Below are 12,937 nucleotides of genomic sequence, written 5' to 3' on the forward strand. Positions count from 1 at the left end.
TTTGTATCCCAGGCTGCATTTCAGTGTTCAGAATAATGCCTGACACATAGGTGGTTATCACTAAATATACATTAATTAATGAATCACTTCCTTACATGAACTCCTTACAAAACCTAGCAGGTCTTGGGGATATAACTAGTACCTTATAAGCCTTAGACTAAAATGAGGATTCAGGTATAGGATAGAGCTAGGAAAATAAGTATAAGTACTATTTACTTAGAGTCACCTAAAATCTTGCCCAGGCCAGTGCTTACAGAACTCTGTGTGACAGTGGGTGTGCATGAGGCAGGGGCACCAGGTGGGGGCAAGTGTGGGGGCTGCAGGTGCATCTGTTTAAAGTTCTGAGGCTTGTGCTTCAGATGATGTGTCTCCTTCAGTGTCTGTCTCTACAGAAAGAGCTGTCTCCAAATCACTGGTGTGCAGGTGCATGCATGAACACACACACGCAGACACCCTCATAAACAAGACAAAGGTGTTTGCTACAGATAACATCGGAGCCTGTCAGGTTCTGCTTGTAAGAAGTGGTGCAGGCTGATAAACGGCTGCCTATAAAATGCTGATAAATTTATGACAGAGCCGGCAAAGTTGTCCCGTCTAGTCCCAAACGGACATCCCTCTTCTGCTACAACACCTTCTGCTCCAATTTCATGCACGCGTTTTTGGGAAAACCATACCATTCACAACGAAGCACAGGCAATTCCAAAGCGTCTAGCTCCAAGGACAACTTCGCCGATCCCTTCGGGTGAAGTGGGCCTCTCCTTCCCCTGACCCCTCCGAACAGTTCTTATAGGCGTTTTACAGCATGTCCTTTTTTACAATGTATCACAGACATTTTGTATTTATTGTTATTTCCCAAGTAGACTATGAACAATAGCTTCTAGCCTTCTTTCGGTCTTCATGGAGGCATTTGCTCTTTGTCACCAAACCATTCTTACCTCTTTGACCTCACCCCTCTCTCTCTCCCTCTCTTCCTTCCTCCTTCCCTCCCTCCTTTCCAGCGTCCCTCCCTTCTTTCTAATAAATATTTAGTGCTTACTATGCTACGGCCATCATTCTAGATGCTAAGGATACAGCATGAATTCTTGGTCTTACAGAACGTACAGATACATACCAAATTACTTACTATTACCCCAATGTGCTACATAATCACATGACTTTTAAGTCTTTGCACAAGCTGATGATTTTTCCTACAATGCCTTTCACCTCACCTCTTATCTGGAAAGTTCCCGTGTTCTCTCAGTGCCAGCTTAAGTGTCACTTCTCCTGGAAGGACTTTACTAGCTTCCCAGGCAGAGCGGGTGCTCCTGTCTTCTGTTCCCTTAACAATCTTGTTTTCTTTGGCATTTCTTCCCTCAACTTTGGCGTTTCAGTTGCTTATATGCCTTCCTTCCCTTTAAGCTCTGAGCATCTTAAGGTTTGTGTCCTCTGTGGCCAAGAGTGACCTGGCTGAGTGTTCAGCCTGTGTGGGAATTCAGTAAAGCTCCGTTGACTTTTTCTTCATTCAATCAATATGTTCAAACTGATAAATGCAATTTTAAAATGTAAGTAAGCGTTCACAGTAGGCAGGAGGAAAAAAGGACAGCAGGAGGATTAGAGAAAAGAGAGTAAGATAAAGGTATGCTGTGGATTCTCTATGACGTGAGTTCTCCAGCATCTCATTCCCTTCATCCTGAGAAGTGCAGGACCATGTAATAAATATTTATAAAGGAGTCTGGGAGCTTCAGCTTGAAAGTATCCCAGGATATAGAAACAACAAATGACTGTTGGAGTACTGCCACGTAATGCAAGGATAATATGGGAGCATGAGTTCTAAATGGGTTCTTGGGGGAAAGCTTCCTCAGGACTGTTCTTATGTCTGTCCAAGATCTTCCTACAAAAATTCACTCAAAATCAATCATGGACTCATAAGTAAAACAGAATTCAGCAAGATATAAAAAGAATTACATACTATGACCAAGTGAGGTTTATTCCAAAGATGTAAAATTAATTCAATATTTAAAAAATCAATCACTGTAATCGATTATGGAATAAGCTAAAGAAGAAAAAACACATGGTCCTATCAATCAACGCAGAAAAAAAAAAACACAGTTGACACATTTCAATACCCCTTCATGATAAAAACTCTCAAAAAATAGGAAGGGGGGAAATTCCTTAATTTGATAAAGAGCACTAGCAAAAGATGAACACCAATGTCACACTTCACACGGCAAGACTGAACGCCTTCCCCGAGGGTCAGGAACAGGGCAAGGACGTCTGCTCTCACCACGCTTATTCCACACATTGCTAGAAGTTCTAGTCAGTACAATAAAGCAAACAATAAATATAAAAGGATATTTTCTTAAGTGAAATAAGGCAGGCCAAGAAAGACAAACACTGTATCACCCACACGTGGAATCTAAAAAATAAACTAGTGGAGTTCCCCTCGTGGCTCAGCAAATCTGACTAGCATCGATGAGGATGAAGGTTCGATCCCTGGCCTCACTCAGTGGGTTAAGGATCCGGTGTTGCCTTGAGTTGTGGTGTAGGTCTCAGACGTGGCGTGGATCCCCTGTGCCTGTGGCTGTCTGCGACAGCTCCGATTCAACCCCTCGGCTGGGAACCTCCATATGCTGCGGGTGCGGCCCTAAAAAGCAGAACAAATGAACAAACAAAACAAACAAACAAAAGCCACTAGTGAATATAACAGAGGAAACAGACTCACGGATATAGAGAACAAACTAGTGGTTATCAGTGTAGAGAAGGTGCAGGGAGGGGCAAGACGGGGTAGGGGGTTGAGAGGTACAAGCCACCCTGTATAACAAAACAAGGATACACTGTACCACACAGGGAACAGGGCCAGTATTTCATAATAACGGAGTATCACCTGTAACCATTGTGAATCACTGTTGTATATCTCTAAACTACATGATAGTGTACGTTAACTACATGGCAATAAAAAAGGTATACAGTCACAAAATACCACACACTGTATGATTCCATTTATATAAAATGTCCAGAACAGGTAAATCCAAGAAACAGAAAGGAGAATAGTATTTTCAGGGAACAGAGAGGACTGCTAATGGGTACAGGGTTTTTTCTTGAGGTTGATGAATATCTTGGTTGACAGGTATATAAATTCTATGGATAGACTAAAAAATATTGAGTTGTACACTTTAAATGAGTGACCTGTATCATATGTGGATTATATTTCAGTAAAACTGTTAAATTTTTTTTAAAAGGCATACAGGTTGAAAAGGAAAAAAAAAATTGTCCCTACTTAAAAATGACATAATTGTGCACATAGAAAATCCCAAGGAATGTAGAATAAACTCCCAGGACAAATAAATGAATCTGGCAAGGTCACAAAATACAAGCATACCTCTTTTTTTTTTTTTTTTTTTTGTCTTTTTTGCCTTTATTCTAGGGCCACTCCCACAGCATATGGAGATTCCCAGGCTAGAGGTCTAATTGGAGCAGTAGCTGCTGGCCTACACCACAGCCACAGCAACGCGGGATCTAAGCCGCCTCTGCAACCTACACCACAGCTCACGGCAACGCCAGATCCTTAACCCACTGAGCAAGGGCAGGGATTGAACCCGAAACCTCATGGTTCCTGTCAGATTCGCTAACCACTGAGCCACGATGGGAACTCCCCGAGCATATCTTATTTTACGTGCATTGCCTTACTATGCTTTGTGGACACTGTGGGGTCTTTCTTCCTTTCTTAGCAAATTGAACGTTTGTGGCAGCCCTGTGTTGAGCATATCCATCAACACAATTTTTCCAACATCATTTGCTTACTTTGAGTGTCTGGGTCACATTTTGGTAATTCTCACAATATTTCACCATTATAACTGTTAGGGCAGTCTGTGCTCAGTGATCTCTGATGTTACTATTGTGATCTGCTGAAGGCTCAGATGATGGTTAGGGCTTTTTAGGAACATTTTAAAATTAAGACATGTACATAGTTTTTTAAATATAATGCTATTATTGCACAGTAATAGACTACAGTATAGTGTAAACATAACTTTTATATGCATCAGGAAACCAAAAAATTAATGTGACTCCTTTATCATGATATTTGCTTTACTGGGGTGGCCTGGAATTGAACTTGCACTATCGCCAAGGTATGCCTATAGAAGATAAACATACAAAAATTGGTTTGCTCCTTTATACTAGCAAATAAATACGTGGGCAACCACATATTTGACAAAGGAGAGTATTTGAAACACATAAAGAACTCCCAACACTCAATAGTTTACAAAAGGAAACAACTGGAGTTCCCAGTGTGGTGCAATGGGATTGATGGCATCTCTGGAGTCCTGGGACACAGGTTTGATCCCCAGCCTGGCACAGTGGGTTAGGGATCTGGCGTTGCTGCAGCTGTGGCATACAGGTCACAGCTGTGGCTTGGATTTGATCCCTGGCTCAGGAACTCCATATGGGCCAGGGTGGCCAAAAAAAGGGAAACGATCCAATGAGGACATGGAAAAAAGACAGGAACAGACATTTCACCAAAGAGGCTACACAGATGACAAACACATGAAAAGGTGTTCAACACCATTAACCATTCGGGAAATACAAAACCACACTGAGATACTATCACAGACTTACCACAACGGTTAAAATAGAAAAATTTATTCACACACAAAATTCTGGCAGCGAGATAGAGAAAGTGGGTCAATCAACTATTGCTGGCAAGACTCTAAAAAGATACAGCTACTCTGGCAAGTGGTTTGGCAGTTTCTTAAAAAACTAAACAGGCAACTACTATACAACCCAGCGACTGTACTCCTGGACATTTATCTCAGAGAAATGAAGAGTCATACTCATACAAAAACTTGTACATGAACGTTTATGTAAGTTTTATTTACAATAACCCCAAACTGGAACAATCTAGATGGCCTTCAATGGGTGAGTGGTAAACTGTGATACTTCCACACCACAGAATACTGCTCAGCAAGAAAAAGGTTATCAGCCCATGCAAAATCCTGGATAAATAATTCTCCAGGGAATTATGCTGAATTCTGTCAAAGCCAATCCTAGAAGGTTACATAGTGTCTGGTTTCACATATATAACATTCCTGAAATGACAAAATCTAGGAGTGGACAGTAGGTTAGTGGTTGTTAGTGGTTTAGGAGACGCTTGGCATGGGACAGACGTGGGTGTGGCTCTAAGAGGGCAGTATGAGAGAGCTTTGCGCTGGTGGAAAAGTTCTGGATCGTGACTGTAACAAAACTACCACCTTTCTCTTTTTTGTGATGCTCTAGTGCAATTTTGGAAGACGTAACCATTGTGAGGAAACTGGTAGAGAGTACTTTGGATCTCTATTATCTTTACAACTACATGTGAATTTAAAATGATCTCAGGAGTTCCCGCCATGGCGCAGTGGTTAACGAATCCGACTAGGAGCCATGAGGTTGCGGGTTTGGTCCCTGCCCTTGCTCAGTGGGTTAACGATCCGGCGTTGCCGTGAGCTGTGGTGTAGGTTGCAGACGCGGCTCGGATTGCGCGTTGCCGTGGCTCTGGCGTAGGCCGGCTACAGCTCCGATTTGACGCCTAGCCTGGGAACCTCCATATGCCGAGGGAGCGGCCCAAGAACTAGCAAAAAAAGACAAAATAAAATAAAATAAAATAAAATGATCTCAAAATAAAATCTTTAATTTAAAAAACCCTGGTCCTCAAGAGAATCAGAAGGTTCACAGAAGAGAAGTAAAGATCATGGAAAGGTCAACAGCTGGCTAAAGATTAGAACCAGATCCAGCTGTGTTCAATCTCTCCCACTCAGGGATGGAGCTGGGTTCGTTAGGAATCATGTGATGAAAATAGGAACCAACTTTAGAGATAACGCTTCTGAGCAGGAGGGCACAAAAGGAAGAGAACTAAGAGTCACCAGTATTTCTAAACCTACCAAAAGACATGTTAGTTCAAGGAAATCTTGTATGTAATGGTAGGCATGATTCTCTGCCTTTGGGAAACAAATACACAATTAAGGTACCAGGCAGCTTCTCCTACAGCCCCCTAGAATCTCATTTCCCAGCATAGCCTCATGTGGTCCCCTCTCATTCTGATTAAGGATGAACAATAGGATATTGCATAAGTGAAACTGTGTGACTTTCAAGGCTAAGGCATAAAACACATTGCAGCTTCCTTCTTGTTCTCCGTGGATCGGCTGCCATGTTGTCAGGACACTTAAGCAGCACTAAGGAGGGGTGCACATAGAGAGGAACTAAGGCTTCCTGACAATGGTAAAAACGAGCCAGATCCTCCAGACACAGTCAGGATGGCTACAGCTATAGGCAACTTTTGGACTGAAATTTCATGAAAGACCTGAGCCAAATCCATCAAACTAAACTACTCCTAAATTGCTGACTCAGAGAAACAACTAATATTTATTGCTTTTTAAAGCCAGTTAAGTTTTGGGGTAATTTGTTATCCTGCAATAACTAATGCATTTTACTTTTCACTGTTACGGCCATTTGGTGTAGCCAATGGTAGCACTAGGAGGAAAGCCTTGTCTCCTTAGAAGACAAAAGGCAGAGCCTAAAAGATAGACTAAGAGGCCGATGGAACAAAAGAATCCAGAAACAGACGCATCTATAGATCATCTCTAGATTTAAGAAAAAGGTGATACTGCAGTGCTATGGAGGGAAAACAAAACAAAACAAAACACCTTTTATTAAATGGCTCAATTGAATAATCATGGAGGAAGAAATATTTTTGATCCTATGCCATGCCGAATGTGAAAACTAATTTCAGATCATTACAGAGTCAAATGTGCAAGATAAAACAATAAGCATTTGGAGGAAAACAAAGGAAAATATGTCTCTGACTTTAGGGTAGGCACTGGTCTTCCGAATACACAAAAGGTATTAAGACAAGAGGAAAAAGTAATCAATTACACTACATTAAACTTAATTTCTGGTCATTGAAAGGCACCATGAGGAGGATGAAAAGCCAAGAGAGTGAGAGAAGATATCTGCAATATATACATCCAACAAAGGACTCATATTCAGAACATATTTTTAAAAAGGCTATAAATTAGCAAGGAAAAAAAACACTCAATAGAGAGAAAAATGGGCAAAAGTTTAAACAGGCACCATGCAAAAGAAGACATCCAAATGGCAATAAAAAGATCTCAACTTCATCGTGCATTAGGGAGGTGCAATCATTACCACTGCACAACCACCAGCATGGTTATAATACAAAAAAAACTGACAATAATAAGTATGGGGAAGGACGTGGAGAAATTGAAACTCTCACACCCTGTTGGACACACTCACGTCCTAGGGTCTAGAAACTCCATACTCCTAGGTACTTGCCTCAAATGACTGTGTACTTATATTGACCAAGATACATGGAAAAGTGTGTTCAATGCAACACCATTGCTAAGTGCCTTCCTGCACTCCTTATATCAAGCACTTGTTACCTACAGTCTGGACCATTTTCATAACTTCCTAATCAGTTATCCCATGTAATATTTATAAGTGATTACAGTTTAATCTTCCAGTTTAATGAGAGCCAAACTCCAATCAGGTTACTCCCTTCCACTATCCAAAACTAAAAATTTAATAGCTCTCCATCACTTGCATAACAATGTCCAAATCCTATGGCTTTTTCTTTTCTTTCTGTGTGTGGGTTTTTTTCTTTCTTTCTTTCTTTCTTTTTTTTTTTTTTTTTGTCTTTTTAGGGCCAAAACTGCAGCACATGGAGGTTCCCGGGCTAGGGGTTGAATCAGAGCTGTAGCTGCTAGCCTGCATCACAGCCATAGCAAGACAATATCCGAGCTGCGTCTGCGACCTACACCACAGCTAATGGCAATGCTGGATCCTTAACTCACCGGGCAAGGCCAGGGATCAAATTTGCATCCTCATGGATGCTAGTCAGATTTGCTTCCACTGAGCCACCACAGGAACTCCAACTTTTTATCTTTTTTTTTTTTTAATGTAAAAGAATTTTTTTTCAAAGTGGTAAAAACACATATAAAAATTTACCATTGTAGGAGTTCCCATCGTGGCGCAGTGGTTAACGAATCCGACTAGGAACCATGAGGTTGCGCGTTTGGTCCCTGCCCTTGCTCAGTGGGTTAACAATCCGGCGTTGCCGTGAGCTGTGGTGTAGGTTGCAGATGTGGCTCGGATCTCGCATTGCTATGGCTGTGGTGTAGGCCAGTGGCTACAGCTCCGATTCAACCCCTAGCCTGGGAACCTCCATATGCCGAGGGAGCAGCCCAACGAAATAGCAAAAAGACAAAAAAAAGAAAAAATTTACCATTGTAACCATTGTAAGTGTACAATTCTGTGGCATTAAGTATATTCGCGCTGTTACGGAGCCATCAACGCCATCCACCTTCAGAACTTGTTCATCTTCCCCAAACTGAAATTCTCTATCCATTAAACACTCACCCCCTGAGCCATGGTGATACCTTCCATATCTTTGTGTTTTTTTGTAGCATATAGAAGTTTCTCAGCCAGAAACTGAATCTGAGCCACATCTGTGGCAATGCCAGATCATTTTAACCCACTGTGTGGGGCTGGGGATGGAATCTGAGCTTCCTCAGTGACCTGAGCTGCTGCAGTCAGATTCTTAACCCATTGTGCCACAGCAGGAACTCCTACTTTCTGTAGCTTTGAATTTGACTACTGATAGATATGGAATCACACAATATTGGTCCTTTTGTGACTAGTTTATCTCACTTAGCCTAACAGACTTATTTCACTCTATCTAATTCCTGGTATAACCCAGCCAGGCAGAAGAAACACTATTAATTCAGATTGACAAAAACACAAACTAAAGGGTACAAATGCAGAGAAATAAGAGGAGCAGAGTGAGAGAGATGATGCAGAGTGTGATGAGCAAGGCTTGAGATTAGAGTGAAAAGATCCAAATTATAGTCCTAGTTCTTGCTCTATAAACTTGGGCAAATTTAACCTCTCTTAAGCCTTAATAACTAAATATCTCAAAGGGAAAATAACGAAACTAATAATATTGCTTTGAGAATTAAGTACACTTGTTAAGTGTGGAAGCAGCTAGGACCAAACTCTGCAGGATAGGTACCAAGAACATAGTGAATCTAGAGCAACTCAAGGACATTCTGAGGTCACGTCAATTGGCGAAAGAGTTATCATCATAAAGGGTCCCCAGATTTCCCTAATTCATTTTTAAAAACCATTAAAGAGGTCTTATTTTGTCCCTTGTCTTGCCACATATCACACACACATCAACTCCTCTGAAGAGGATGCAGCAGAAACAAATCTGACTAATATCCACAAGGACACGGGTTCGATCCCTGGCCTCGCTCAGTGAGGTAAGGATCCAGCGCTGCTGTGAGCTGTGGTGTAGGGCGCAGATGAAGCTCAGATCCTGTGCTGCTGTGGTCATGGTGCAGCCCAGCAGGCAGCTGCAGCTCCTTTTCGAAACTTCCATATGCCACAAGTGCGGCCCTAAAAAAACAAAACAAAACAAAAAACGCAACACTCCTCTGAAGTTCAGTTAAAGGTGTCAGGATTCTTTCAGTCTCTCAGACTCAAAATCATCTACTCTCATTTAACTCTACATGCTACTTCACTGTTCATGACAAATCAATGAGCTCCTTCTATAGCATTCAGTGAAACATGCACAAATTCTGCTAAATGCTTCAAGGGATAAAGGGAGTCCCCTGATGGTCTAGTGGTTAAGGATCTAGTGTTGTCACTGCAAACAAACCAAACCAAACCACAACAAAAAATACAACAACAAGGAGGTAAGATCATACCCGTTCCTTTCAAATAGCTTAAAATGTTTACAACACTGCGGAGAGATAAAGACATGAATGCATAACCCTAAAATAAAAAGCAGATTTTAGAAAATAAAATAAAAATAAAAATTGTGAACCACTCTATTACACACCTGTATGTAATACTGTACATCAACTATACTTCAATAAAAATTTAATTAATAAAAAAGCAGATTTTTTTAAATAAGTACCATAAAAAGAGACACAATATGCTATTAGACCACTGAAGCAGGGACTCAAACCTTTAGGGATGAGCAGGGGAGGGAGGGGAAGGGGAAAGAGAGATAATTGAATAAGAACCATGAAGAAGACAGGATTTGATATACGATTTCGGGAGGGAAGGAGAAAAGGTGGTTCTTCCACACAGTATGACCAAAACCTGGTTATGGTCAAATATGACAGGTTCAGAGAATGTGGAATCTCTTCTTTGAATATGGAGAAGGAGAAGGGAGGGAAGAGTTTGCCGTCCTGGAAAGCCAATACCATCCTAAGAATTTTTCTCTCCTTTATAGATAAAGGGGAGCCACTGAAAAGCACAGGTCAGTAGAGAAATGATAGTTATTGCTATGCCCTTAATTGGCAGAATGAGGAAGACCAACCACAGAAAGGAAAAAGAAGACGCAGGAAAACTAAGAGGCTGGTGCAATAGTGTGCAATAGTGACAGAAGATGGTAAGGAGACAAAGCAGAAAAGACAATGCAAGTCACTTTCCTCAACAATGGGCGTCAAGAAGTGTATGGCATAGGGGCGCATCCGCAAGAAAGTTAGACCGTCCCTTTGTGTCTATGATTAAGAGAGTGCCATCACCTTCTCTGATGAAACAGAAGTGACTGTTTTCCTTTTGTACCCAAATCCAGTAAAAAAGAACAACAAAAAAACAAACCGTTTCACAACCCCTCAGACCACAGACATGCATGCACAGTGGATACATAGGACCGGGAAGTTGCATCATTCTCTTGCTTTGGGTGGAGAGTCTTATCCCATTTGAACCTGTCTCTGTACTTTGGGTGGGATTCCAAGGTCGCCAGGCATGCAGATTGCAGCCATGCCTTCTTCCTATTGCTCTTGGCACTTAGAAAAGTTAGCTGGACTCCAAGTGAGCTTTACACAGGCCAGATCACATGGAGTGTTGCGTTCAGTTCTGGTGGTGCGAAGGGTCCTGAGATCCAGCGGCACCAGGATTTAATGAGGTTTTGCTTGGAGTCGTAACTGTAGTGTTCTGAGATAAAAGAACTGGCACATAGAAGGGCAATTTATTTTGGGTGATCCCACACACGAGAGCTGAACTAGGGCTAGCAGAAGCATGCTAGAGAAAAGCAGATTTTTGGCTCTGTGTAAGAATTTTCTCAAAGAGTGGTTCTCGGAAACTGAGGAACGACTCAGCATTGGAGATATTAAAGAGGAGTTAGCCTAAACCAGGGGTGAGCAAACTTTCTCTGTAAAGAGCAGAGAGTAAATATTTTAAGCCTCAGAGGCCATACAGCCTCTCAGAGCTCCTCAAATCCACAGCGGCATACAAGCTGTAAGCAAATGAGAGCGGCTGTGTTCCAGCACACGTAGAAAAAGGCGGGGAGCAAGATTTGCTTGCTGGCCCCTGGCCTAGACTAGGGGTGGGGAGGAAGACTCAAGCAGTGGATCAGTAGACAGAAAGGGACTAAGATCTCTTCCAACCTTAGGAGTCAGAAGACCTGACAGGATAACACCTGATTGAATCAGATTATTCAGATTCTTGGACCAGAGGGACGCGTTCTACAACACTAAGCATTGACTAGAACCCCCTTCGTTTCAGCCTTGACAGTTGAAAATATTTCTAAAACTCCAGAATCTTCTGTCTTGCCTTAGGTATCATACCAAAGATAAGAGAACTCTTCTTTGATGACTAAGGACTTCTCAGAGCCTCAAACCATCCTTCCAGATACCAAATCTTACATGCCTTGTGGCTAAAGCTGTAGAAGGGTCAAGACATTTCTTGGAAGAGGGTTTTGTGTAACTCCTAGAAATGGGCGTGGCCTTTTAACTTCCCTCTTTCTGATGAGGGTAAAAGCCAAAAACTGCCAACAAACCAGGAGAATTCTGTTAAGGGATGATTACAGTCAGTTAATCAGAAGCTAACTGAGGTTACTGGATGGTATCAATAAATAGAACTTATTAGTCAGGAATATTAAGAACACAGTACTTTCATCTTCAAAAAGCTCACAGCTTTATACGTAAATATAAAGCACACACTCACTCACTCACACTAGCCTGTCTCTTGGGGAAACTCCCAGGTGGCGACGTGGTTTGAGCTCCACCTGAGACATTCATGAAGAAGAATTTGATCTGACTTATGAATACTTGATACACAACTATATCTCAACACACTGCAGTGTTAAGAACAAGAGGGAAGACTTCTGCCCCCTAACAGTTAAGTAAACAATAAGAGAATCTGGCTGGTCATGTAACAGTCACACATTTCTGGAGAAACACTTCCCGAGTGAGAAAGACCTTCTTGATATCCTTCCTGAAGGAATCCTTCAACTACTCTGGACCATGGGGACTTTATACTCTGAGAGAAGGGAAAAAAAAAAATCACTTGCTGAGCTCCTGCTACATCCCATGTGCTTTCTATCCATTATCACATTTAATCCTCAAACCAATTTTGCAAATATGATCTCCTTTTTACATATGAGGAAAATGAGGCTCATCAAAGTTAAAGAGATCACAGCCCCAACCTTCTGATCCAGTGGATCAGGGCTTAGGGTCCAGAGAGAACTTAAGGAGAAGCTAAAGCAAATGAACTGCTGACTTCACTTTGAGAAACACTGGCCACAGAGTGTATGAAAGGTCAAGTCCACAGTTAGGAGGTGATGGCAGTAGAGGGATTAGAATCAAGGGATTAGAATCTAGGTCTCGGCTCTTCATCCTGAGTTATTTCCAAGTCCTCAAATCCAAATTCCCTAGGCTCCTGACTCATTCATCTGAGTAATAAAGTTCCTCTCTGACTCCAATGAACTTTATTTGTTCCCTGGGCACAGAATGAACTTTATCTTACCACAGGACTGCTACATTCTGAGGTCAGGGGCTTTTTTAATCTCCAGAATTTAGCACAGTGCTTGGCAGATGTTACAGCACTATATAACTCTTCAATAAAAGGTAGACCAAAGGAACGAAAGGAAACAATATCATATCTATTTGCTACTCTT

The 12,937-nt window shown here is 41.7% G+C and overlaps 1 protein-coding gene across 5 annotated transcripts in view; it reads right to left on the reverse strand.

The window, feature by feature from the left end:
* GAB2 (GRB2 associated binding protein 2) overlaps positions 1 to 12,937 on the reverse strand; it is a 188,299-nt gene that overhangs the window by 64,644 nt on the left and 110,718 nt on the right. The window contains exon 1 of one of the 5 annotated variants that reach the window (XM_084975436.1): positions 1,209 to 1,519. The exons of the other annotated variants lie outside the window; for them this stretch is intronic. The gene's annotated coding sequence lies outside the window, so the exon portion shown is untranslated. Of the gene's footprint in view, positions 1 to 1,208; positions 1,520 to 12,937 lie in introns of those variants that run through there. 5 annotated transcript variants of the gene reach the window in all.

The sequence above is a fragment of the Sus scrofa genome, chromosome 9 (assembly GCF_054392235.1).
Source record: "Sus scrofa isolate SSC_HxYL_T2T_F1_AM1 chromosome 9, Sscrofa_HxYL_maternal_Yorkshire_Landrace_v2.0, whole genome shotgun sequence".
Lineage (NCBI taxonomy): Eukaryota > Metazoa > Chordata > Mammalia > Artiodactyla > Suidae > Sus > Sus scrofa.